The sequence below is a fragment of the Anabrus simplex genome, chromosome 2, assembly GCF_040414725.1.
Source record: "Anabrus simplex isolate iqAnaSimp1 chromosome 2, ASM4041472v1, whole genome shotgun sequence".
In the NCBI taxonomy this organism is placed as follows: Eukaryota; Metazoa; Arthropoda; class Insecta; order Orthoptera; family Tettigoniidae; genus Anabrus; species Anabrus simplex.
This window is the reverse complement of record NC_090266.1, coordinates 330,428,927-330,456,785: the sequence shown is the minus strand read 5'-3', so window position 1 is coordinate 330,456,785 and position 27,859 is coordinate 330,428,927. Positions and strand designations below refer to the sequence as shown.

The 27,859-nt window shown below is 38.6% G+C and overlaps 1 protein-coding gene and 1 long non-coding RNA gene across 6 annotated transcripts in view; one reads left to right on the top strand and one right to left on the bottom strand.

Moving 5' to 3' along the window:
* Positions 1-27,859, top strand: part of p120ctn (adherens junction protein p120) — a 914,089-nt gene that overhangs the window by 283,344 nt on the left and 602,886 nt on the right. The gene's annotated exons all lie outside the window — the stretch shown is intronic.
* On the bottom strand, positions 11,589-12,600 carry LOC137498534 (uncharacterized). Its single transcript, XR_011017815.1, has 3 exons — positions 12,460-12,600; positions 12,276-12,370; positions 11,589-12,174 (listed from the first exon to the last, which is right to left on the bottom strand). It is a non-coding gene; the product is annotated as an uncharacterized lncRNA (long non-coding RNA).

Here is a 27,859-nt window from a genome sequence, read left to right as displayed (position 1 = left end):
TAAAATTGGTATGGGAAGTCGAAGAATATGTCGCTACAATCTAGCCTATGAATAATTTTACTCACGCTGAGTGAAATAGTAGTTTAGGGGAAGGCCTAAAATTTCATTCTTTAAATATTTACGTTATTAGTGGTCCTATTTCATTGAAAACTGGTATGCAAAGTCGGAGAATGAGACACTACAATTTAAGCTATAAGTAATTTTATTTACGCTGAGTAAAATGGTATTTTAGGGGAAGGCCTAAATGTAATTCTCAAATATTGATTTTATTAGTTGTCGTGTCGATAAATACTATATAACCAAAGTTATACATTTTTACATTTTTACCGTACCAGCTATGACAACACAGATATTCATTAATTTGTATTTTTGTTGCTAAGTCCGTATATACGCCGAGCCACGAGAAAATGGATTAACAGAATTTAATGAAAATCGGCATATAGAGTCGGAGAATAAGAAACTACAGTCTCAGCTATAAACAATTTTATTCATTCTGGATGAAATTGTAGTTTAGGGGAAGGTGCCTAAAATGTAATTTTTAAATACCTATGTTATTGGTCCAATCGAAAAGTACTATATAAAAAGTTATAGAGAATACAATTTCCGATCATTTATTTTTTATTCAGTTTTACCGTACCGACTATGATAAGAGTGGTATTTCAGAGTCGGAAGGAAACGAAACGTGAAGGCCTATAATATCGAAAGTGCATAACATTGATCAACAAGAACATTACATTGACCATTGTTTATTGTGATGTTCTTTATCTCTTATGCTGCCTCTCAACTCCGATAGATGGGATTACTGCTGTGTACCGTCTACAACAGCCTGACTGAATATTGGCGGGAAATAGCCGGGGAGTTAGAAAACTTTCTTCTTTAGCATGCCATTCCTCTGGTTCATACATTTTCTGATACAGCTGGTACGTAAAACACTGGATCATCATAGTATTTCAGCTATTCGATCCCTACACTGATGCACTGTTTTGAATGAGCAGTGTGCATACTTAAGGCAGAGCCTCACTTATTAGTAGTAGTAGTAGTAGTAGTAGTATAGCCTGGTCTAGAATAACAATTTAGGTCTTTTCCAAATTATAGCACCACAATATTCACTAAATAACTCAAAATTCAACTCTGAAAATGGCCGTTTCTTAAAAAAAAAGCTTCATTCTCTTCACTTTTATTAAATTCTACATTCAATTTACTCCAAACTGGCTTGGAGGAAAAATTTGCCTTCAAGTCAGATAGATTTTTCCGTCGCCAGTGTAGTGAATTGATATTTTCCGACTCATCGGGTACTCCTAGCAAACAATAGTAATTGGGCATAGTTTTTGCCCTGGAAGTCTCCACTATTCGACCCTCTCCCCGCCGAAGAGTGTTCACGGGTCACAGCTGTCTGCGGTTTGGTCATTCCAGGTCTGGAATTTTGGACTGTTAGATAGGCAGCGTAGTCCTGTTCGTTAAAAGTGGGAAAATGTGTGGTGTTGCATTTGATCGAGTATTTCGTAGTATGAAAGCATTGCTTTCAATCGCTCCATTCCTATTGACGTCATTGTATGTTCATTTCAGTTGGGAAAACCACTAAGACAGTCTTTCTGAGGATGTAAAAAGGCATTATAATGAAAACTTCCCAACCTGATCGTGACTAATGGTATAAAATTGGGTCTACCATTACAGTGAAAATTCCCTCAGTCTTCATACGAGAAAAGATGTTTGGTGACCTCCCATCGCATTTCTAGAGTAACGTTAAGAGCTATACAATTTAAGACAATCTTGCTCACAACGTGTACATTACCTAACCTAGAATTCTGTATACAATGTGGAATTCCGTAGCGAAGCACGGGTACATCAGCTAGTACATATATATATTTTACATTATTGTTGCATCATAAGCGGGACATGTTTCGCATGTTTTTTAGGCATCTTCAGCTGCTGTTCCTACTACCTAAGATAAAAATAGCCAGGATCTTGGATTTTGCTTATAGTAATAAAATACTTAAAATGGTTAAGCTGTCATGAATTGATTTAATTAAAAATATATTTGTGGGTATTGTGTGTTCTGTAGAAACATCGGGCTGATGTGGATAGTTATGACTACTGATTTATGTTAATAAGTACCGTAGATAAAACATTTAGCTTGTATACAATTCCTATGTTTAAAAAATGAGTTTACAATTATTGTGCATTTGATAAAAGTATAATGATATGCTTTAAAAAAACTTGTGATGACATTGGTTGGTTTAGATTATATCCAATCATCATGGACCTGATTGTCACTTTGGGAATAAAATTTGTTAGCTTTTCCGTAAGATATTGTGAAATCACTAGTCTGAATGATGCTTTATGGTGATTAAATTATGTAAAATCCTCCCACCTATCGCTGTGTGGGTTTGAAGAGGGGACTTCTCAAGGTGGTTGTGACATTTTGTTATACCAGGTGAGTTGGCCGTGCGGTTCGGAGCGCGCAGCTCTGAGTTTGAATCCGGGAGATAGTGGGTTCGAATCCCACTGTCAGAAGCCCTGAAGATAGTTTTCCGTGGTTTCCCATTTTCACACCATGGAAATGCTGGGGCTTTACCTTAATTAAGGGCACGGCCGCTTCCTTCCAACTCCTAGCCGTTTCTTATCCCATCGTCGCCATAAGACCTGTCTGTGTCGGTGCAACGTAAAGCCACTATTAAAAAAAAAATGATACGGTCTTGCTGCATCGAGCTCGATAGCTGCCGTCGCTTAAGTGCGGCCAGTATCCAGTATTCGGGAGATAGTGGGTTCGAACCCTACTGTTGCAGCCCTGAAGATTTTTTCCCCCATTGTTTCCCATTTTCACGCCAGGCAAATGCTGGGGCTGTGCCTTAATTAAGGCCACGGACGCTCCCTTCCCACTCCTAGCCCTCTCCTATCGCATCGTCGCCATAAGATCTATCTGTGTCAGTGCGACGTAAAGCAACTAGGTCTTGTTGCATGTTTCAAAGGTTGATGTTGGGAATCTGTAACGAAAAAAATGTGTCTTAGGTGTGAAGTTAGTGTTAACTGAAGTATAAAATGGGGATGTTAAGCGGGCTCTTGCTCACTCCCTCACCTCTCTTGTGGCTGGCCTGCTCTGTCCAACTGGCGGTGGCAGTGGCTTATTCCGTGCGCCTCTTGTTGTATCTGTGTGTGTTACGCGGAGGGGAGATTCCAGTGAGAGCACACACAGTGGATATTTCAGACTAATATAATCTAAACCAACCAATGTCATCACAAGTTTCTTACAGCATATCATTATGTTTTTATCAAATGTACAATCATTGTAAACTCACTTTTTTAAACATAGCAATTGTATACAAGCTAAGTCTTTTTATGTACGGTACTTGTTAACATAATTAACTAGTCATAACTATCCTCATCAGCTGGATGTTTCTACAGAACACATAATACCCACAAAAATATTTTTAATTAAAACAATTCATGTTGCCATTAATGCTTTCATGGTCCATACTTATATTGTACAGGCTTCTGGGCTTGTGCCGTGTCAGGAAAATAAGCCTATACTATATCATGTCTAAAACAATGAATGTCAGCTTAACAATTTTAAGTATTTTATTACTAAGCAAAATCTGGATCCTGGCTATTTTGATCTTAGGTAGTAGGAACAGCAGCTGAAGATGCCTAAAAATATAGGCAAAACATGTCCCATTTACCACAACAATAATGTAAAAATATCGATGTTAATCAATAAAAACATCATTCATTCATTCATTCATTCATTATCATTATAGACTGTTATACCTTTTAGTGTTCAGTCTGCAAGCCTCTGTGAATTTAGTGAACGTCACCAAACTCCTCTATTTTCATCTAGTGCTGTGGCCTCATTTAGTTCTATACCTCTCATCTTTAAATCATTAGAAACGGAGTCTAACCATCGTCGTCTTGGTCCACCTCTATAGTAATCGCCACGTAACGAAATACCCCAGAAAGTAAATATCGCCGCCCGATGCTCTTCTTTTCTCTTTTTTGTAATGGCTGATCACTGCTGCCAACCTGCCTGGTTACATATTAAAATCACCAGAAATAACCATAACAAACTAACCTAAATGTAAACACCGATAATAAATGTTTCCCTACCCTAGTAAATGATAAAAGTTAAGATGAAATAAATCAAGATATTCGTAATTAAGTCGGTTTCCACGCTCAATGAGAAATTAAGGAAATAAACACCCTTTCTCACTCAAATTAATGTTACATATATCTGTCTTTATTTTGATATGCAGTAGGCGTACTATAACCATATTCTTGAAAAGAGGGGCGTGTTAAACGATGCAATTTGTTTAATAAGTCTTTGCAGTGTGATTTTCGAAAGTCCAATGACTTCCCTTTCTTTTGCGCGAACATTTCCTTCTCTCTTCAATACCGGTAACCAGTAGCCTAAGGAGAGAGATTGGGCATATTTTCAGCCTGCAGGCTGGTTATATCTTCACGGTTATCTGGAAACATATAGGAATACTAATGTGCCAAGCTACGTGAACGGAAATTAGGTCAGCTTTCAAGCTCACTGCAGAATTGAATATTAGTTCTACTATCTACTTCTATCGTTTTCACATACACCGAGGTGCCAGTATTTCGTCCCGCAAGAGTTCTTTATGTACCAGTAGATCTAGACATGAGGCTGGAGTATTTGAGCACTTTCAAATACCGCCGAACTCGAATCCGCCAACCTGAGCTAGTCATACATTCTCTCCTTCACTCGTTTAAATTAATGTTAAACATTTCCTGCCTTTATTCTGATGTATGCATTACTATAACTGCATTCTTAAAGGAAGGGGGAAGGGAATATAGATTGTATAATTCATTGCGATTTCTGCAAGTTCAAGGACTTACCACATAAGACATATGTCCTTCCTTTTAATAATAATGCTAACAGCTTTACATCCCACTAAGAACTTTTACGGTTTTCGGCATTTGGCATTTTAAACATATTTTCAGCTTACAAGTTGGTGTATCTCAAGCTTTCAACATAATGGAAACCAATGTACAGGAGCACTATGAGTCAAACAACATTACCAGATTTTTACATATATATTGGCTTAAATCACATGAAGACAGGTTGTGATGCAAGAATTGGATAGGAAAGAGGGCTAGGATTTAAAATGTAAATAAGCGTACAGACACAGCACTAGCCTGAAATGAAAATGACGGGCAAAAAAAAACTTCAGACCTGCCAACTGTGGGGTTCGAATACATCTCCTGAAACCAAGCTCACAGCAATGTGATCAAACTGCACAGCCAGTTCACTCAGTTTCCTATGACGCGTAATAGGCCTACCACATGGGCGACCCACTTACCTGTATATGGATCTTCAATTCTTCAATTATACATGTATGCAAAAACATTATGCACCTTAGTAAGAGGTACTTCCCTAGTTAGTTCTCTGATTGGTGCACGTATAACAAATATGTTTGGGAAGAAATACTTTTATCTTATATTTATATATATCATAAAGAAGTCATGTTGTCATAGCAAAACGAATATGCAACGAAGAAATGAATCCGAAGAGATAAGCATTATTTACTGCATTAAATATTAGTTTATTTACATGTTAAGCGATATGTAGTAGTAATAATAATAATAACAACAACAAACTTGTGCAATAAGGAAAAAGGAAATAAATACAAGTAAATATAAATATAATTTACAACATTTAGAGCCATTCCATGGTCACTGAATTACAAAGCAGGGGTATGAATAAACAAACATAATAAACATGAATACTAATATTTAAAAAGCAAAAAGCAAAGTCATCTCCGTACAAACCATGAAAGCCATTGGAAGGGGGGAAGGTGAAGGCTTCCACTATCCATGACGTTGGCACTTGGTGGGGTGGGGTGGAGTGGTTAGCTCAACGCATGACCGCCTTTGCCCCCAATAGTTAACTGGTACTCATTCATCATACGCAAAACATTCCTTCCAAATTACGTTAAACCCCTGTCACTCATCATCATCATTATTATTATTATTATTATTATTATTATTATTATTAATAATAAATTGCAAATGGGAAATACCCCGGTGGCAACGGTCACTTACAGTAATGTGATAATAAAGTTAACATAATTACCCAACTAGAACAAACAAACAAACAAACAAACAGAGTACAAGAAGCAGATATATGGAAGGAAAATATAACAAGAATTACTGCTAGTTTAATATTCTAAATCGAGCAACATCACATACAAATTCACACACAACTTAAGTATTTACAGTGCTTAACAATTTGGCTTACAATATTATAGGTTGACCTTACTACTAGCTTAACATTATAAGTGATAATAAAGTGAAGTTAAACCATAATTACCCTACAACAACAACAACTTTACAACAAGCAAGAAATACTACTAATTTAACTTTCTAAATCCAGTGTCATTATATACATATTCACACACAACTTAAGTATTTCCAGTACTTAACACTACAAATTACAATACTATAGATTGAACTTACTACTAGCTTAACACTACAAGTGATAATAAAGTTAAATCATACTACCCAACAACTACAACAACTCAAGTACAAAAAGGAATTCCATGGAAAAAAATATTACAAGAAATACTACTAGTCATTCTAAATCCAGCATCATGTACAGTTTCATACACAATTTAGTTATTTCCAATACTTGCCACTGTGGCTAACAAAACTACAGATTGAGCTTACTACTAGCTTAACGTTACAAGTGATGATAAAATAAAGTTAAAAACATTGTTAATTAACCAAGAACAACAACAATTACAAAAACATGAGTACAGCAAGCACTTCCCTGGAAAGAGAATACCACAAGAAAAAGCCTCCCAGTTTCACAATCGAAACCAAGCAGAAAATCACAAATTCAGTGCCCGTAATTTACAACTTTTACTTTTCATTTTACACAAATGGTCTTCTTAAATGACTTTATACCAGAAGGGAATCTATCAAAGACTGCCGCAGGTAATTTATTCCAATCCCTTATGGTCCTGTTGACGAAGGAAAACTTGCCCACATCCGTATGCTGGTTTCTGGCCCTAATTTTATGCTTATGATAATTTCTCGATAGGTATGAGGGAGGTTCTAACCTATTCCTAATACAACTCCAAGCAGCCCTTCCCGTATAGCTCTTATAAAGACCACACAGGCGAGCTCTAGTTCTTCTAGATTCAAGACTTTCCCAATTAATGGTATTCATTCTATTCCCAGTTACGAAACGCATCGCTCTTCTTTGAACTTTCTCTAGGGAATTTATTAAACCAACGTGAAGATCCATATTCGAGAATGGGTCTTACAAAGTATTTATAAGGTTTATTTAAACCTAGTAGGGTGGTGAGCACATAAATAAGAATTCCAATGAAAGTATTTTCCTTCTGGACCTTCATGCCAGACAGATATATTTTTTTTTTAACAAATTTTTTTCACTATAATATGATTTATCTATAGAGCGAAACCGCTATGCAGTGTGCGTATCATAGCAATCGAGATGGAATTGGTAATGTACTATGTATCTGTAGAGCCTATATACGACTTGTTACAATTACTTCTAAAGTGAATTTCAGCTGTTTGACAACGCTAAAAAGACTATGGACTTAGAGATTGGCATTCCTGAAGAGGGTTTTCTACACTTTCCCATTTTCACACATTGATTCAAGAGCCTGTATTGACTTGTGACAAAACCACTGTATTCTTCCGAAAACCACTGATAGGGACAGGTTTGGTTGTGATCCACCGAAAACAAATTATAATGACCGGTTAGGTAGTGATCCATCGAAAACCACTGATTGTCGCAGGGTTAGGTTAGGTTCGACAGGATTTGTAATTGAGCGACTGTTGTCATTGAAAAAACTTAAGAATTTCATTTTTTGTCCGTATTGAACTGAGAAGGATGATAGGAAAAACTTAAAACGGTCCACCTTTTCAATACAAAAAGTTATATTTTATTTATAACATGTATTTGTACTTGGAACTAGTTTCGACGCTGTGTTTGCGTCATCATCAGCCAAAATGGGAAACAGGCAAGCATGTAGGCATTTATGTTACACAAGGCGTTACATTAAACAATACACATCTTACAAGGAGATAAAAACAGGGACGAATATAGGAAACAAATGAATCGTTGAGAAAACAAAAGTTATACAAATTAAAAATAACCTTAACCACACATCTTGCAGTGCGAAAGTGTTCTTCTTGAATGATTCCTGAATGTAAAACACACGCGCACACATTTCTGAGGAGCCAGCAGGCAGGACAAAGTAAAGTGAAACCTTAAGAGTTCTTCTGAGAAGAGTTCATCATTTTTCTATGTTCCGACTAACTAATGAAGTCTCCCTTGAGTTCCTGATAAACATATACAACAGGAAATTCTCCTTCACTCTCCATGCCTGGAAGGCATCCTGGAAGGCCTTTTCCGGAATGTCTTTTAGAGCCGATGTAACATGCGCCTGGATTCTTTCAACGGTCCACCTTTTCAATACAAAACGCACGCGCACACACTTCTAAAGAGCCAGCAGGCAGGAAAAAGTAAGGTGAAACCTTGAGAGTTCTTCTGAGAAGAGCTATAAAAGAGCAACGGTAAACGGTGATGATGACGCAAACACAGCGTCGAAACTAGTTCCAAGTACAAATACATGTTATAAATAAAATATAACTTTTTGTATTGAAAAGGTGGACCGTTTTAAGTTTTTCCTATCATTGAAAAAACTGTCGTGACGACTGAAGGCAATAAACATAAAACTGAATCCATTGGTCTACAAAGTTTTCATTCAGTAGATACGCTAGGAACTGGCGAACCAAAACCGTACATACGAAGTTTACAGGAATCAACAAAACAGGATATTAATTCGTGGTACTCACTGTTCTTTAAAGAGAAGAAATATCCAGTCAACAATAGCTGCAGTGAACATGCTTTTTCACTATTATTGTCTGGCCCCATGGCTAAATGGTTAGCGTGCTGGCCTTTGGTCACAGGGTGTGGGTTTGATTCTCAACAGGGTGGGGAATTTGAACCACCGTTGGTTAATTTCTCTGGCACGGGGAATGGGTGTACGTCGTCTTAATCAACATTTCACTATTATTGTGTAAAATAGAAACTTACTAGTTTTGACAAGTACAGTATGTTCAACAGCGACTCCTGAAAGATGACGGGCAGGATGTCCAACCTCACTAATCTATGTTCCAGACTATTTCTGCTTAAAAAATTGTATTTGTCCTTTAATGTGATTTTGCAGTTTTTGCTGAATATTTATGTGGTTGAAATGAAGGTGGATAAGCTACATGGTCTCCTTTATATAGGAAGAATGTATCGCGGAAATTAAACTCAATTTGGGTTTCATGTACATTACAGTTTCTCTAAGATATATTGATAGTAATTCAGTCATGTACGACGACGATGTATTTCACGGTAAAGACAGCTGCCTCTGTGGATCAGTGGTAGAGTGACGGACTCCGAATCCCAAGATAGCGGGTTCAAACCCGGCAGAGGTAGTCGGATTTTTGAAGGGCAGAAAAAAGTCCATTCGACACTTCATGTCGTACGATGTCGGCATGTAAAAGATCTCTGGTGACACATTTGGTGTTTACCCGACAAAATTAATTAAATCTCAGCCACAGACGCCCAAGAGAGTTTCGGTTTACTCGGTCTGCCATCTAGTGGGCCTAGAGTATAACGGAACGTCAAAATTGACGAGCAGACAGCCAGATGGTGTCAACTTGAAATGTCTGCACATGGTAGCTGAGGCCATACGATTATTATTATTATTATTATTATTATTATTATTATTATTATTATTATTATTATTATTATGGTAAAGACGAATTACTTTGCAATGCTATCTATCTTAATGGTAATGTACTATGTACCTCTACTAGTGTAGGCTACTGAGTGCATGATTTGAAGCAGTGTATCGATTCATTCAAGTATCCGAGTGAATCGATTCACAGGAACGGCAAGCTCACAGCACACAAATCATGCACAATCACGGCTCAGTGAGCCACACGACACACACGGCTCCTTATAGGCACACTGGACACTGGCGGGGAGTCGAGCTTTCGCTGCAGCGAGCCACAGTGAATCATGGCACACTGAAAGAATCGTATGCAGTCATGGATCAGTGAGACACAACACACACACACGGTTCATTATCGGTACACTGGACATTGGCGGGGAGCCGAACTTCCTCTGAAGCAATACATACAGAGTCATGGTACACTGAAAAAATCGTATGCTATAATGGACTCTCGAGCTCAGCTCATTTGAAAATAATACCTATTCGCATTCACTGTCCTCTTCTTACAGGGAGTTTTAAACAATACATGGATTTATTTGCAGTGTTAAAAAGATAGAACACAATTCCAAACTACCTAGGTTGTAAGTAGGTAGTCAATTAGGTTATTCTAATTACTGTATTAGTTTAATCAATCAGTACCTTTATAACTAGTTGACGTTCGACAATTACTTAAACTCAGCTCTCTAGCCTCCACATCTGGCTGAGTGGCTCAGACGGTTGAGGCGCTGGCCTTCTGAACCCAACTTGGCAGGGCCGAGCTCAGTGCGGTGGTATTTGAAGGTGCTCAGCCTCATGTCAGTAGATTTACTGACACATAAAAGAGCTCCTGCAGGACTAAATTCCAGCCCCTCGATGTCTCAAAAAAAACCCTAAAAGTTGATAGTGGGACATAAAGCCAATAACATCATTATTTAGCCTACCCTATGACTATGAGTCATGCTCATGACCACTCGAAATTGTCTGTTTTATATTTGGAAGAACCACTCGGTATTCTCTTAGTTTGTATGTCACATCATTGCACAATACTTCAATAATCGAATCACGAGGTTACCGATGTACGTGGACAGTGAGTATGTAAGTAGACTGATGCAATAGCTTAAATAAATGATGTTTAATCAGAAAACCAGTGGGCTACTGTACATCTCCTGTAGCCTATACAAAATATGACGATTTTAAAAAAGCCTCTGCTGATAGAAAAAGACATTTTCAAAGATGACCGAGTTAGCTGGCCGTGCGTTTAGGGTTGCGTAGCTATGAGCTTGCATTCGGGGAATGGTGGGTTCAAATCCTACCGTCGGCAGCCGTTAAAATGGTTTTCGGTGGTTTCCCATTTTCACACCAGACACATGCTTGTGCTGTACCTTAATTAAGACCACGGCCGCTTCCTTCCCACTTCTAGCCCTTTCCTATCTCTATCCTCTTTGTTGCCATAAGACCTATCTGTGTTGGTGCGACGTAAAGCAAATTGATTTATATTTAATATGTGGGCTACTTATTGTGGACACAGGTATTTTTATATGTAATTCTCTCTATATATACACAGTATATGTGAGTTGTGACTTTCAGAGAACTGTGGAAAACCATTAGATAGTGTATAAAATTTGAGTTATGTCAGTATTTTAACAGGTGTACAATGTTTACATCGTGTATTGGTGACAGAGTTCTGTCTCCCTCTCTCTCTCCCTCCCTCGCCCGCTCCTCCTCACATTGCGCCACAGCAGTTCTAGATAATTCCACTGCGATTGGACACTGATCCCCACCTGCACATCTATACCGCCCTGTAACTTGTAGATACACAATTCCCACAATTTTGAAATGTAACTTCGTTATATCAGAAAGGACGGGGCAATCAGAAATGTATTATTTCCCAGCAAAGTTATAACATTCTTAATCTCATGGAATGGCTCTTACAATGGTACAGCTAACTCCTCGGCTTCTCTTCTTTCTTCTTCTTCTTCTTCTTCATCTTCTTCATCTTCCTCCTCTGATTCACTGCTTCCATGATGAATGACTAGTTCCTCCACTTCAGGAAGACCTCTCACCTCATTATTGTAGAACTCGACAATCTTCTTCTCAGTGTGTTTCACTTCATTTCTCCACATCTCTGCTGTCACCTATAAGATATATTGAAGTATCACAACCTGACAAGTATATTATAAACTCCACTTGCCTATATCCAGTAAATAACATTTCCACTTGGCCTACCTGATCAAGAGATTCTTTCCACACAGCTGTAGCTCTGTCCAATCCGTGACCAGGTCTTGAAGCCACTGTTTTGTTATAATACTGTTTTACCACAGACCATACAAATTCGATGGCATTGAAAAATGAGTGGTATGGAGGAAGTCGTAAGACAGTATGGCCTTCACTGTGCAGCATCTCGTCAACAATGTACCTGGTTTTAAAGAAACAGAGAAATATTGTTATGCATACATGAAAGTCAAATACACGAGTGTAAACAACATTATCTAAACTTATGTTTACGTGCTTCTGTACCTCTTTAAGTGACTTCGATTCATATTACACAACCTTTGCAGCTCATCTTTTGTAGCATTTTCTGGTGGAGAAACTCCATTCTGCCTTAACCATGACTGTAAATTAAAGGAAAAATAAAAATTAATTTCTGTAACATCATTAAACATCATTCAGTAGAAGGAAATATTCAATTAAGTATAATTACCACTAATTGATCCTTCCTCCATTTCGTTGTTGGTTGATGCTCAACAAGCTTACAGTGATATGGTGCATTATCCATTACAATAACACAGGGTCCTATATTTCTTAATCCTACGATTAATTGCGTCTTCACCCACATCTGAAATTTCTCGCTGTTCATAGCACCAGGGTAATCCTGATTTCTCTTCAAGTTTGTAGCAAATATCAAATCAGCACCTGTAAGAATTTTAAGTTTTAGTATGAAGTTATTTCTTCTAAAAAAAAGTATTCCCTAAAAATGAGATCACCCCTCTTCAAGGATAGGCCTATTAATAAAAAAATGTGATTTCTGTTGAATGATACAAAAAGCTGTCTGTTTTTAAGTGAAACCAACTACTATGTAGCAAAGTCACCTGATGATGAAGTCAATGAATTACTACTTACACTACTTTATCGTAACATCTCTCATGAATGTATCTCCATTAGTAGGCCTATATCTGGATTAGAAGTCCACGATCACTTACATTAAAGATATAAGTATAAACACCCATTTCAATACCTTACAACAAATGTAATTGCTGCGAACACTGAACCTATATCAGGCAGTAAGAAATAAGAGGCTTGGAAGGTGTTTAACAGTCAGGTATCAAGCACTGATTCAGGTGGAGATTGTCGAATGCAGAATAAACATAATAAATAGGCCTACAATACAAGTAATTTACTGATACAAATATCCAGTAATATTATATGAAAATACACTGAGTAAGTTTTGATTGAAGTACCTCTCTAAGGTTAATCATTGGCCTAAAGTGAATACCTGCAAGTCTTTTTAATAACCAAGAGATCCCTTAACAGTGGAGAAGTCAAAATCAAAAACCACGTACAGAGCTCAATGAGCGGTAAGTTATAATGCCACTTCCGATCTAGTGCCAGTCAATTTCAATCAATCAGTCACCACTGATCTGCACTTAGAACAGTCGCCCAGGTGGAAGATGTAGTTTCAGGGATAGGTCTAGTATTTTCTTCAATAATTGCAAAGAATTTGGAAATTCATTGAACATCTCCCTTGGTAAATTACTCCAATCCCTAACTCCCTTCTTAAAAAAAAACAAATATTTGCCCCACTTTTCATCAACTTTATCACTGTACTGTGATCTTACCTACTTTTAAAATACCACTGAAACGTATTCGTCTACCAATGTCATTCCACACCACGTATCCACCGACAGCTCGGAATATACCACTTAGTCCAGCAACTTGTCTCCTTTCACCCAAGTCTTCCCAGCCCAAACCCGACAACATTTTTGTAACGCTACTCTTTTGTCAGAAATCACTCACAACAAATCGTGCTTCTGTCTTTTGAACTTTTCCAATTCTCAAACCAAGTAATCCCAGTGAGGGTCTCATACACAGGAACTGTACTTAAGTTGGGGTCTTATCAGAGACTTATGTGCCCCCCCCCCCCTACATCCGTACTACAAACCCTAAATACCCTCATAACTATGTAAAGAGATATCACCTCACTACAATAAAATGAAGTAAAATAAAGTAAGAACATACCAGGTACAAAGCCATCTTTCGTTCCAGCATGAACAATAACCAGTCTTCCTCCCTCAGACACAGGTCGACGAATTACTCCTTGAATATCATGTCCAGATTTGTGTGGTTTATTCCAGGAGTATGTGGGTGATCCTGAAAGACAAATGCACAATTGAAACCAGACACCTGATGAAGATAAATTATTCCAAGATTTTTTTATATAAAATGTAATATATAACATATATATTCACCATTCATAAAAATCCAAGTCTCATCCAAGAAAACAACAGGTTTTGGTTTCTCACTGTCCTTATTATGCATGTATTCCCTCAGAAAACAGGATCTCTTAAAACAAATGTCTTCATTTTCTCTAACATACGCATAGGGATCACCTTTACTCCACACAAACCCCATGGCCTTCAAAATTCTTCTTAATGATGTTTCGGAGCCCTTGTACAAATAAGTGTCATAATTTGCTTCCATGTGGTCGAAAACCTTTCTTACAGTTACGACTTCTCCTGTAGGAAGAAAAAAGAGAGTTACAAGGGACTCAAAAGAGCTGTATGACAATACATGCACAAAACATTTCTGGGAGCTTATCTCACCTGCGTGGCAATTTCTATAAATAATGTTGCAATAGATTCCTTATGAAGTCACCTTACCTTTATGTAATTTATCATAAATAAACCTTGCTATCGCTTCCTTAGAAAAACTGTCTATGCCGGTCACTGGATGTTCACGCTTTCGGCGTTTACCTGGTGTAGAAAATTCAACTCCCTTCTTGAAATTTCCTATTACTTTTCGGACTAAACCGAAACTACACTGTAAGAATACACACACAGAAATATATTACATACACATATACCGTAAGTCAACATGAATACACAAAGGTTAAGTCTATAAACCGTACCGAAGTCGACACAAGACATGGTATAGGCCTAGGCCTACATGATCAGGTTAGGTTAGGTTAGGTTCAGAATGAAATACTGCTCCATTTCAACTGATTGTCATTATGCCAGAAACTTATCATAGAAACAAGATAAAAACGAACACTTACCCCATTTAATAATGCAACTCTTGCCATTATCTTCGTATCACTACGACTGATACCTTCTTCATCGTCTTCCTGTTTCAATTGCTCGTAGCAATGTACAAGCATTTCTTGACCTGATGCTTGTAAAGGACGTAACCTTGGTTTCCTTTTCGGAGGAGTTTTTGCATATTTTTCTTCCTTCTTAGATATCCCAATCGAATTCTGTTCGTATAAGTATGGGACGAAATAGGAACGTTATTAATAAAAAGATGTGCTCATCATTTCACACAAACTATGTTATTAAATGCATTATCCGAACATGCCACAATTCTACTTACCTGGTATTAGCCAAATAGATTTACAATCCCACAGAAAAAGCAAATATGCTTTAAATATTCTCGCAAATGTATCGCTAGTGACTTTCAAGGCAATGCGGTGGCAACACGCAATTCACACTAGAACAATGACTGAACGTTGCCAACATGCCAGATTAACGGTAACAGTAAGACGTCGTATCGGCAAGTAGGGTCCCTAAACTGTATGGTTACCGACACTGAAAACGACCCAACAGCAAGAAAAGTACCTATAAATCAATACCTTAATATTACAGGGGAGAAAGGGTAAGGTTGCACCCTTAGGGTACATCCTTACACGCCCGGGACTATACTTCTCTTACCCTCGATAACAGAGTCCATTATTCTCCTAGGTAGCCTATCCTCCATTCACCTCGCAACATCCTACCTGCGAAGCCGGTTTATGCATGCAGCTTCATCCATTGAGTTCATTCCTAAATTAGCCTTTATATCCTCATTCCGAGCACCCTCCTGCCATTGTTCCCACCTGTTTGTGCCAGCAGTCATTCTCGCTACTTTCATGTCTGTTACTTCTAATTCATGAATAAGATCTTGAGTCCACCCAGCTTTCCCTCCCGTAAAGCAAGGTTGGTCTGAAAACAGACCGATGTAAAGATAGTGTCATCTGGGAGCTGACTTCCTTCTTACAGAATACTCTTGATCGCAACTGTGTGTTCACTGCGTTAGCTTTACTACACCTTCATTCAGTCTCACTATATTACCATCCTGGGAGAACACACAACCTACATACTTGAAATTATCGACCTGTTCTATCTTTGTATCACCAATCTGACATTCAGTTCTGTTGAATTTCTTACCTACTGACATCAGTTTAGTCTTTGAAAGGCTAATTATCATACCTTACTTATTGCACCTATTTTCAAGTTCCAAGATATTAGACTGCTGGCTTTCGGCACGATCTGTCATTAAGACTAAGTCGTCAGCATAGGCCAGACTGCTTACTGCGTTTCCACCTAACTGAATCCCTCCCATGCCATTTTATACCTTTCAGCAGATGATCCATGTAAACTACGAACAGCAAAGGTGAAAGATTACAGCCTTGTCTAACTCCTGTAAGTACCCTGAACCACGAACTCATTCTACCATCAATTCTCACTGAAGCCCAATCGTCAACATAAATGCCTTTGATTGATTTTAATAATCTACGTTTAATTCCGTAGTCCTCCAGTTTGGCGAACATCTTTTCCCTCGCTACCCTCTAGATCTATGAAACATAAACACAAGTGCCTATTCCTCTCGTAGCATTTTTCAATTACCTGGCGCATACTGAAAATCTGATCCTGACAGCCTCTCTGTGGTCTGAAACCATACTGGTTTTCATCCAATTTCCTCTCAACGACTGATCGCACCCTCCCTTCCAAGATGCCAGTGAATACTTTGCTTGGTATACTAATCAGTGAGATACCTCGATAGTTGTTGCAATCCTTCCTGTTCCCTTCTTATAGGTACGTGCAATGACTGCTTTTGTCCAATCTGAAAGTACCTTACCAACACTCCATGCTAATCTTACTACTCTATGAAGCCATTTCATCCCTGCCTTCCCACTATACTTTGCAGGTCGAATTTCATCTATTCCTGCTGCTTTATGACAATGGAGTTTATTTACCAACCTTTCCACTTTCTCAAATGTAATTTCACCAACCTCATTTTCCTCCTCCCCATGAGCTTGGCTGTTCGCAACACCACGATGAAGATTACCTTTTACGTTGAGAAGACGTTCAAAATATTCCCTCCACCTGTCCAGTGATTCCCTGGGATCTATTATGAGTTCACCTGAATTACCCAAAACACTGTTCATTTCCTTTTTCCCTCCCTTCCTAAGATTCTTTATTACTGTCCAGAAATGTTTCTTTGCTGCTTGACCTAGACTTTCCAGGTTATTACCAAAATCTTCCCACGACTTCTTTTTTGATTCAACAACTATTTGCTTCGCTCTTTTTCTTTCATCTACGTACAAAACCCTGTCTGCCTCAGCCCTTTGTTTGGAGACTTTTGTGATAAGCCGCCTTTTTTACGTTTACAAGCTGCTCTCACTTCATCATTCCACAAGATGTTTGCCTTTTCCCATCTTTACACACACTTGTTCCTAGGCATTCCCTATCTGTTTCTACTACAGCATCCCTGTATGCCACCCATTCTCTTTCTATATCCTGAACCTAATTACTGTCTACTGTTCGAAACTTCTCACTAATCATATCCATGTACTTCTGTCTAATTGCCTCATCCTGGAGATTTTCTACCTTTATTCGTTTACAGACAGATTTCACTTTCTCTGCCCTAGACCTAGAGATACTTTAGTTCACTACCGATCAGATAGTGGTCTGTATCATCGAAAAATCCCTGGAAAACTCGTACATTCCTAACAGATTTCCTGAATTCGAAGTCTGTTAAGATGTAGTCTATTATGGATCTGGTACCCCCAGCCTCCCCTGTGTAGCGGCGAATAGCCATATACTTGATGAATGTATTCGTAACTACTAAACCCATACTAGTACAGAAGTCCAGCAAACGTTTCCCATTCCTATTAGCTTCCATATCTTCCCCACATTTACCAATCACCCTTTTTCCAACTCTCGCATTGAAATTGCCCATTAGCACTATTCTTTCCTTGCTATTGACCCTGACGACGATGTCACTCAATGCTTCAAAAAACTTGTCAACTTCATCCTCATCTGCACCCTCACATGGTGAATACACCAAGACAATTCTTGTCCCAGTTCCTCCAACTGACAAATCTACCCACATCATTCGCTCATTTACGTGCCTAACAGAAACTATGTTGCATGCAATGGTATTCCTGATAAACAGCTCTACCCCATACTCTGCCCTTCCCTTTCTAACACCTGTCAAGTATACTTTATAACCTCCTATCTCTTCCTCGTTATCTCCCCTTACCCGAATATCACTTACTCCAAGCACATCCAGATGCATCCTCTTTGCTGACTCAGCCAGTTCTACTTTCTTTCTTCCATAAGCCCCATTAATATTTATAGCTCTCCATCGACTTCCATTTCATTCGCAGAGATGTTTCCCAGGAGTCCTTCGCCTGTCAAATAGGAGTTGGACTCCGTTACTCACATAGGTCCGAGGCTTTCTTAAAATGTTCCGAGCTTGGTAAATTTATGAAGCAGGATGCTACCCTACTTACACATGGTCCAGGTGAGGATCTCTCCTCTAACGGGCTATGGACCACCAGTGAATTGTATAGTCCTAGCCACCTGAGCACAAAGAGGGCCATGACTCAGAATATGTCTGAGATGCTAGTTTTCAGCTGTACGATTTCTCCGAGGTACTTGAAGCTGCCAACTCTTTCTATCTTACCATGCTCTGTCTTCAAGTTATGAGTGACTGGTTTGATGTTGATCATATATTTGTTTGTAAAAAAAATGGAATCCTGCTTTATCTGCTTCCTGCTTTAGTATATTTATCTGTTCTGTAGCTGTGTTAGTGTTTCTTGACTCAATCACAAGGTCATCTGTGATTGCAAGGCATTGCTCTAGATGGCATTTTTTGATCCTCCAATGTATACTTGGTTGAGCAGTCCTCTCTTGTCTAGTTTTTTTGCCATTCGCAGATGATGTTCTCCAAAACACAGTAGAGAAGAGAACCGGAGATAACTCATCTCCTTGTCTGACCCGTGTTTTGATTTCAAACTCCTTCCAGAGCTCCCCCATGAAGTTTACTTTTGAATGGGGCGTTAATGCCTGCTTAATGATTTCAGTTGTTTTGGCGTTTACTCCGAATTCTACCAGTATGTCAAAAACATATCAGATGTAAGGCTTTTCAGGCGTTAGCTCTATTAACCAGCGTTTCGTCTTAGGTCTGACACTAGACTCATCAGAGTGGGATGTGTCAGACTTCACCCACTGACGCTGGCGTGTATGCAGGTGAACTTATCAGAAGTCCTTATAAGAGGCACAGTCTGATAACTTAATACGGCAGATAAATCTCCACAATGGAATTATTGCCCGCCTAGCAATTTCAAATGGAAAATTCTAAATTCCCGTGGTTAATAGAGCTAACGCCTGAAAAGCCTTACATCTGATATGTTTTTGACATTTTTGACATGCTCTATTGGTGAAAAATATCTAATTCCCTCCATGGTAATTTAGAATTTTCCATTCTACCAGTATGTCAAACAGTACTTCCCTGTCAGCTGAATCATATGCTTTTTTGAAGTCTACAAAGGCCACTACCAAATCTTTGGAGAAGTAGTTTTTCCAGTACTCTTTTTAGGCTCCAGATCTGCTCCACCCATGATCTTCCTTTTCTGAAGCATGATCTATTTGCTCCATTTGCCTTGTCTACAGTGATGTGGATAGTGCCTTATACGTTACTGGGATGATGGATATGCCACAATGGTTATTAGGATCAGTTTTATCACCTTTCTTATGTAAAGGATGAATCAGAGCAGCTTTCCAATCAACAGGGATTTTTTCAGATTCCCAGATTTTTCCATTTCTTGCCTTAAAGTTTTAATTGTGATTTCTTCACCACTTTTCTGGATCTCTGCTGTGATTGAGTCTTCACCTGCGACATTGTTATTCTTCAGGTCCGCAATTAATTTTATGAAGTTCTTTTTCGTCTGGTGGCACTGAATCTTTTTTTCTTTGTTTGGGAATTTCCCCCAGGTCACTTATCATTGGGTTCTTCACAATTTAGCAGTTTCCTGAGTATCTGGCCAAGATATGACAGTTTTCATCCTTGTTCTCTACCAGTTTTCCATCCTTCCTTCAAAAACTCAAGCTTGATGCTTGGCAGTTCTGTAGAAGATTCTGAAATTTTTTTGTACATTCTGTCTCAGTGCTGCAGATCTCCTCAGAGATTTCGTTTCGTTTGGCTTGTATGTCCCGAATCTGTCATTCGTTTTGTCTGCCTCTGCTCTCCCGTCAATTGCGTCGCCGCAGTCTTCAGTCCATGTTCGGTGTCTATGTGCATATTGAAATGGTGCAATTTCCTTGGCTGCATTTACCTTGTTTTCCCAGATATCTGCCCAGGTCTCCAATTTCCTTTCTCGCAGCAATCTTTGAAACTCTTTTCTCTTATCTTGCAGCTTTTAATGGTTTACATCTATGACCTTATTCACACAGTCTTTTCTTGTTTAATGGAAGAGGCCTAAATATTATGTGTGTCGATGTGATCCGAGTCTAGATTGGCTCATTTCCAAACTTCTACATTCATAATTTTTCTAGTGTTCTGTCTAGAAATGGCAACATGGTCCAGTTGATATTGACCAATGTCTTTTTGCAGCGAGCACCAAGTTTTCTTTTTCAGTGGAAGTCTCTTCAGTAAGCGGACAGGAGTCTAAGGTGAAACTTTTCACACAGTTCAAGAAGCCTTTTTTTCTTCATTTGTGTTTATGATTCGGGTAGAGCCAACTATTTTTCTAAACTGTTGTTCCCTTCAGACTCGTACGTTAAAATCACCCATAAAAGTTTTTACATTGTTGCTCGGAGTTTACTTGACTACTGAAATTGCACATTTTCTTTACTATAAAGTCAATACGGAACAATGATGAGCTTTTTAAATTGCAGTGCAAATGCTCACCAAGCTCAGTCAAGAATTAATGTCTTAAATCTCAAAATCAAACTTACTACAATTGGTAAATACACTCACTGAGCAAATGTCATGGGATAGCAGAGCACTAATGCACAGGTGTGTTGTCTGCGCACCACACGCCCCCTGTGCCAGCGGCAGTTGTATAGGAGACCTTGTGAGCAGTGGCTGTGCATGCGACTGGTGTAACATGGATCGTCGTCGTGAGCTGACACCGTTCGAACGGGGTATGGTGGTCGGTGCCCGACGGATGGGAAGTGCGATTTCGGAAGCGGTGCGGGAATTCTGCTTCACACGATCAACCGTGTCCAGGATATATCGTGAATGGTTTAATGCGGGTGTCACCGTCCACAACAGATAAACGACCGGCCGTCCAGCCACCCTCGCTGACCATGACCGGTGACATCTGACAATAGTGACAGACGGGCAACCGTGGAACAAATCACGGCTCAATTCAATACAGGCCGTGCTAGACACGTCTCCCAGTAAACAATCCTTAGGAACATGGGTTCTATGGGGTACGGGAGCCGGCGCTGCACACGGGTTCCACTGTTAACCCAACGTCATCGGGCCCAACGACACGCATTTGTCGCCAGTCACTAGAGATGGACACTGGAACAATGGTATAACGTGATATGGTTGGACGAATCACGATTTCAACTGCACCATGCCGATGGGAGACACAGTGTATGGCGCAGACCACATGAAGCGATGGATCCCGCCTGCCCTGAAGGTGTGGTTCAGGGCGCTGGTGTCTCTGTTATGGTCTGGGGTGCATTTTCCTGGTATGGAATGGGCCCCCTAGTTGTTCTGGAAGAGACTTTGAATGGTACGTGGTATGTTGATCTGCTCGGAGACCATATCCACTCATTTGTGGCTTTCCAGCGCCCAGACAGTTCTACGGCGTTTCAAGATGATAACGCGCCGCCACATCGCTCCCACGCCGCCCGGAAATGGTTCCAGGAACATGCAGCGGAGGTCCAACGACTGCCATGGCCATCCAGGAGCCCCAGTATGAACCCTATCGAGCATATCTGGGATGTCCTGGAACGCAGGCTCCGTGCCATGTATCCTGCACCCAATAACAGACCAGAATTGGTGGCCGCTCTGCAAACGATTTGGTGTCTGCTGCGTCCAGAGGACTACCAGGGACTTGTCGACTCACTTCCATGGCATCTCACTGCAGTTCGCAGGGCCAGAGGAGGCCCCACATGCTATTAGGTGACTATCCCATGACATTTGCTAAGTCAGTGTACATTACCTTTTTGAAAAAAGAAAGTAACTAATTATTTAATCCCACAGCATTTACCGTCCATTCAAAGGAAAAATTGTGGCGCTTTGTGAGCAGGAAAGTATTACTAAAAATGAATAAAATGTGGATCAAAAGTGAAATAAATTTTTTATATAAGAACATTTATTTTATCGTGAATATAATACACATTTAGAAGCTTTTAAAACCCCACTACCTTTAGAATGGGATTCTTTCCAACATTATGTCAAAGATAAACTTCAATATATTTCATACCAAAAAAAAAAAACCACCAACAGGATTGCCAAATATAACCATATTCATAACATTCATAATAATACCTTTTCACCTAAGTCTATAGATAATACTTTCATATTTCATCCCCCTATTAAAAACTGCTGCCTGCTGACATTTCTTGATGGATTTAGTTCTTTTGCATATATCTCATGGCACAGTGTAGCTTCCACCCAAGTCCCAGCCTCATCCATGACTGTGATAGTATGGAAGCTGCTGGGGTATGGGTGGTGCTGAGTAATGACATTAGAGCACATCCAGTGTGTCAGAGTGTTATGAATGGTGTTGCTCGTAGGGTTCGTCATGCTGCAGTAGCACTTTCTGGCCCAGTAACGAAAGCAATGGCAAACTACCTCACTCCTTGTTTTGGTGCTGCAATTGGTTTTTGTGGTTTTCCTAAAGCTGCACAGCCTTTGGTGGTCTATTTGAGAATCCAACCAGCCTCTGGGCTTCTGGCCTAACAGACAGATTAAAAACCTTTCCAATACTCCCTTGGTCGTTACTGAAGCCAATATATTAAGCAAAGGACCTAAACACAATTAGAATATTTCTAATTAAAACAATGTCATAACAGCAATAGCAGAGACTGAATTTGCAATTAATCAGCTCCCAACATACCTTCAAAATGAATTCAGGATACATAATTAAAAATAAACTTCGAAACATGCTTGAACAACCGATCCTCAATAATCACTAGACTGCTAATAGGCGACTTAAAAATTTAAAATGTAAAATCAAAGTTAGGTTATCACTAAAGCTGATAAAGGCAGTGCAACTGTATTCATGGATAAAACTGCATATATTAATAAAACTGTACAGTTTTTCTCAGATAACTAATTTAGAATTGTCACGAAAGCTCCCACTAACTCCATCCAGAAGAAAAGCAAATACTTAAATTCTCAGTTCTTGTTAACAGAACAAGAAACATCAAAATTAATCATTATGATTAGTAAATTACCAACTGCAAAAAACACTTCCCGAAAATAGGTAAAACAGGTATATCCATAAGACCTAGTGTTAATTTAAAAAATAGTCCCACTTATGAAATTCGTCCGTTTATTCATATATTTTTAACCTTTGAGTGTGCAGTGCGGAGCTCTGCTCGTCATGCAGTGAGCATCGTGCACGGTGGAGTGACGAGCACTGCTCGCATGGTACATGCGTGTACTGTACTGCGATCTAGCTGTTACGATCGAAGCTGGTTTTGTTTTAACTTAATTCTGCTTGAAGCGGAAGGTTTGAGTTTTCGAATAATATACCTTGATCCCTATTTCAATAGTCACTGAAATTTGAGTGATATTTCAAGGAGTGTTTATCTCTGCCACCAGGGGCAAGCACTGTTTTTGTCTGCTATCTGGCAACCACTATGCACTCTTCTTGCATTATTCCTTCATTTCCTCTCGGGGAAGAACCTGGCTGTCACCAGAATCATAAATTTTATCTATTCAGGGCTCACTTGAGACTTTTTTTTTTCCCCATCCTTTTTCCTCATCTCACACTGTCTTGCATTCCGTCAGTCTTGAGTGGAGATGGCTTTTATCAACAAGTGTGGGTTATCGAGCTTGGAAATAGAGGATGTTTTAGAACAGTTGAGTGGTTCTGACGAAAGTTTGTTAGATTCAGATGGTTCTTTGAGTGATGTGGTTGATATCGCTGTACGTGAAGTCCTCGGTTTGGAATCTGATATGATTAATAGTGCACAGAATGGCAATCTGCATGTCACGGCCAATACATTTTGGTGGGAAAACATGTCTAATTATGTGGGTCAACTAGAACAGTTTATAGGGAACCCAGGACCTCAGAATGAAGCAGTTGGGGAATGTGATGGTGTGACAGTTTTTAAGAGGTTCTTTACGGACGAGTTATTGGAACTAATAGTTCATGAAACAAATGTATATGCTGAGCAAAGAATCCGATCAGAGGCTTATTACCACTTTGTTCCAGAATGTGGGATTGGAAACCAGTCACGAAGGACGCTATATACGCTGCGATTGCTCTTTTTATATACTAATGGCCCTAATACAAACGCCTACGCTACAAAGCTATTTTTCTAAAAGCTCTGTTTTGTCTATGCCAATTTTTGGGTCAGTTATTTCAATGAGCGTATCTGATCCATTAGTAATTTTATGCATTTCAACGACAATGAGGTACTTGATACATAGGGAGGACCCTCCAAACTTTTCGAAACTTATCCGATTATGTCGTGTGCTACAAACTGAAAATTCGGAGAGACAATGTTTCGGTGTCCATACTGCGAAGCGGGTCTCTGCGTTGAGGGATGCTTCAAGACGGTCCACACCAAACTCTGCTATTAAGGTAAGATAGCATCATATTTTCCAAACAAATGGAGTTTTCTAAGCATGCATGTGAAAGTTTTATTGAAATCCGTAAAATAGTACGGAAGTTGTGTTGCTTCCAATAACGCCTTGCGTGAATCTGTGGCAGTTTTAACACCGAGCTCAGAACTCCTCCCGCAGCACAGAGACGACTGGGCATTTAAATCTACCACGCTGAGGGGTTAAGTAGACATTATTTCTTTGCAGCTAAGACTTTAGTCAAAAATTAAATTGATTTTTGTAATAAAACTTGAAATGTTAATTTACAACCCCATTTTTCCATTCATTCTTTTGACATCCCAAACATGTATTCTAACATACCAGTAAACAAAACTCATAGGAAAATATCTTAATACTCGTAGTAAGCCGAGTAAAATGGAAATGAACAATTTCTTGATTCCTCTTAAAATTTTGGGGAAATAATTGTTATTCTTTCAATTGTACTATTTAACAAAAAATGGGCTTTCCATAGGTTCTCCTGCTTCTGACATTTTAGCCGATATTTATGTTGACAGTTTTTACTATACTAGATTTATTAATACCCTCCAAGGCATCCAGTACCCTGGACGAGATACATAGATGACATATTTAGTATTATTGACCACCCACCACCTTATTAAAGAAAACACTTTGCTTCAACACTAGAATTCATTAGATCCACATATAAAATCAACCCTTGAATCTGAAGTCAACAATTCTTAGAACTTTTTGGCCCCCCAGTCACTAGAAAAACCATAAATTCATTCACTTATGACATTTATACTAAACCAACACAAATTTGTCATTATTATAAGAAATGATTCTCAACATCCAGACACCCAAAAGAAAGCAGCTTTTTACAGCCTAATATATATGTAGAGCCCTTAACATCCCTCTATCAGCCAGTACTTTAAAAAAAAAATATGTTAATAACATTTATAATATAACACTTCATAATGGTTATGATAAGCAATTTGCTGATACAATAATTCATAAACTATAAAATGAACCCTCCACTTCCCGTGCTAAGGAACTAAAAAGCAAAAAGAAATACCTCACTTTCACCTATAGTAATAATAATAATAGTAATAAACAAATTTTTCAGATCACCAGCCTATATAAAAAACAACATTTTACCTTAGCTTTCAAAACTCAGAATACTAACTCCAACATCTTTATAACACTCATACAGTCAACAAGAATAACATTTTCTAATTCAGGCGTTTACAAACTCAAGTGTCAAAACTGAAATTCAAGCTGCATTAGCCAAACTGGTAGAAATTTCATTATCCATTTTACGAAGAACTTGTTTACGCTAGAAAGCCCTATTGATTTTCAGCTATGAATGAACATATGTAGAGGCATGATTTTTTCGCATTAATTTTTGAAGGATTTCGCAAGAAGGATACTAATTTTTGCGTTATAGATATTGCCGTATCGCTTTAATTTCGCTTTAATGAAATTCTAAAATTAATCATTAAATGTTTCATTACTATCGCTGATCGTTAATTGTGGAAGTTTAATTGATAGACTGTTCATACCTGGTACATACTTTTGAAGTTATTTCCGGACTGCAGGGTCGTCTACCTTCTCCAGCGGAATGTTGGTTTTGAGTAGCACCGCTGTTGTTTCGTGAATAAATCCTGTATTTTCACTCTAGCTTTTTTCTGAATATCTAATGAGAGTTCTATTTTGGCCTCTCATTTCACTGTTGGAGTGCTAAATTTACATTCTGAATGTTCCTTATTTAGAAAAAAAGTTTTGAGACAGGATCTTTTTCCTCCCACTCGATACGAACATTACAAAATTTACACATTAAAATATTGCTTTCCGAAACGTATAAACCTTCACTCGCAAACCGTTTAGCTCTGCTGTGCTTCGTAACACTTGTCGAGCGAGCCATCTTCGCTACTGTCTGTGATCAGTCCTTTCTTAATTTTACCTGACCACGAAGCCGAAATACACTAGTCAGTTGTGCTGCTTGTAGCCATCATTATGTATTCCAGAATTGCACAATGCCATGAGGAGACAGGCTGGGGTGGGATTACCAGCCACCACAAGAACAACATTCCAAACATTTCGTTTGGCAAGAAGCCTTGAGCCAACCCCTTTTCTTTGATGCCATGTCTTACAGAGATTTTCCAGAACATTAATGATAACATATTTCTTTCCTGCTGATTAAGCTTTGTTCGCTCTTCCTTTTCTTTTCATACATAATCTTGGAACAAAATGTCAAGTTCGTTATTCACTACAGATTTCGCTGTAATATCGCGAAATAATTGAATTTCGCTTTAAAATGGCCTTATCGCTTTAATTCGCTTTATTTCGCGAACATAATATCCATATTTTCTTAACAAGGAGCATATGATTCATAAAGATATCGCAAAATCGTTTCAAATTATTTTTTGTCACGTTTATCGTTAATGCGAAAAAATCATGCCTCTAAACATATGTAAGATTTCCATCATGAATTCACATCTTCATAGAGAAAATAAGTGCAAATTACTGAACATCTATGAAAACATTTTCATGCATTTATATCAAAGTTTTAACCCCATTTTCAATATAAATGAAATTAGTGGACAAACTACTGTTCTTTTTGAGACATTAATAATCTTTCTAATTAAACAAAGTCACAACTCTTCCCTTCAATTCATGAAAGTTCTCTGCCGCACGATTTCCTCTTCCCCCTCCATTGCTATGATCAACAGTTTACCTGCTTTGCATTGCAGTATTGTCAGTTTCGTGTCTTGGCTATGTTTTTTTTCTTTCTTTTTTTCTTTTCTTTTCTTTTTCCTGTATTAACAACATATTTCATGTAATTTTTTGTAATTGTCAATTTCCTAACATTTCTACAGCACTATATTTCTGATGTGATTGATACTTTTCTACAAGAATGTGGGTTTTAAAAATATATTATTCTTTATGATTCAGTTGTAATCAAGCTAGTGAAGTGAGAGGTTGTATTGTTCAGTGAGTGCTGAGTGAGAAGAATGAATATTGCTGTAGAGCAGTATCGCGCGGCCATAGGGCGATGGCACGGGCAAGTGAAGCGCGCGCGTGTG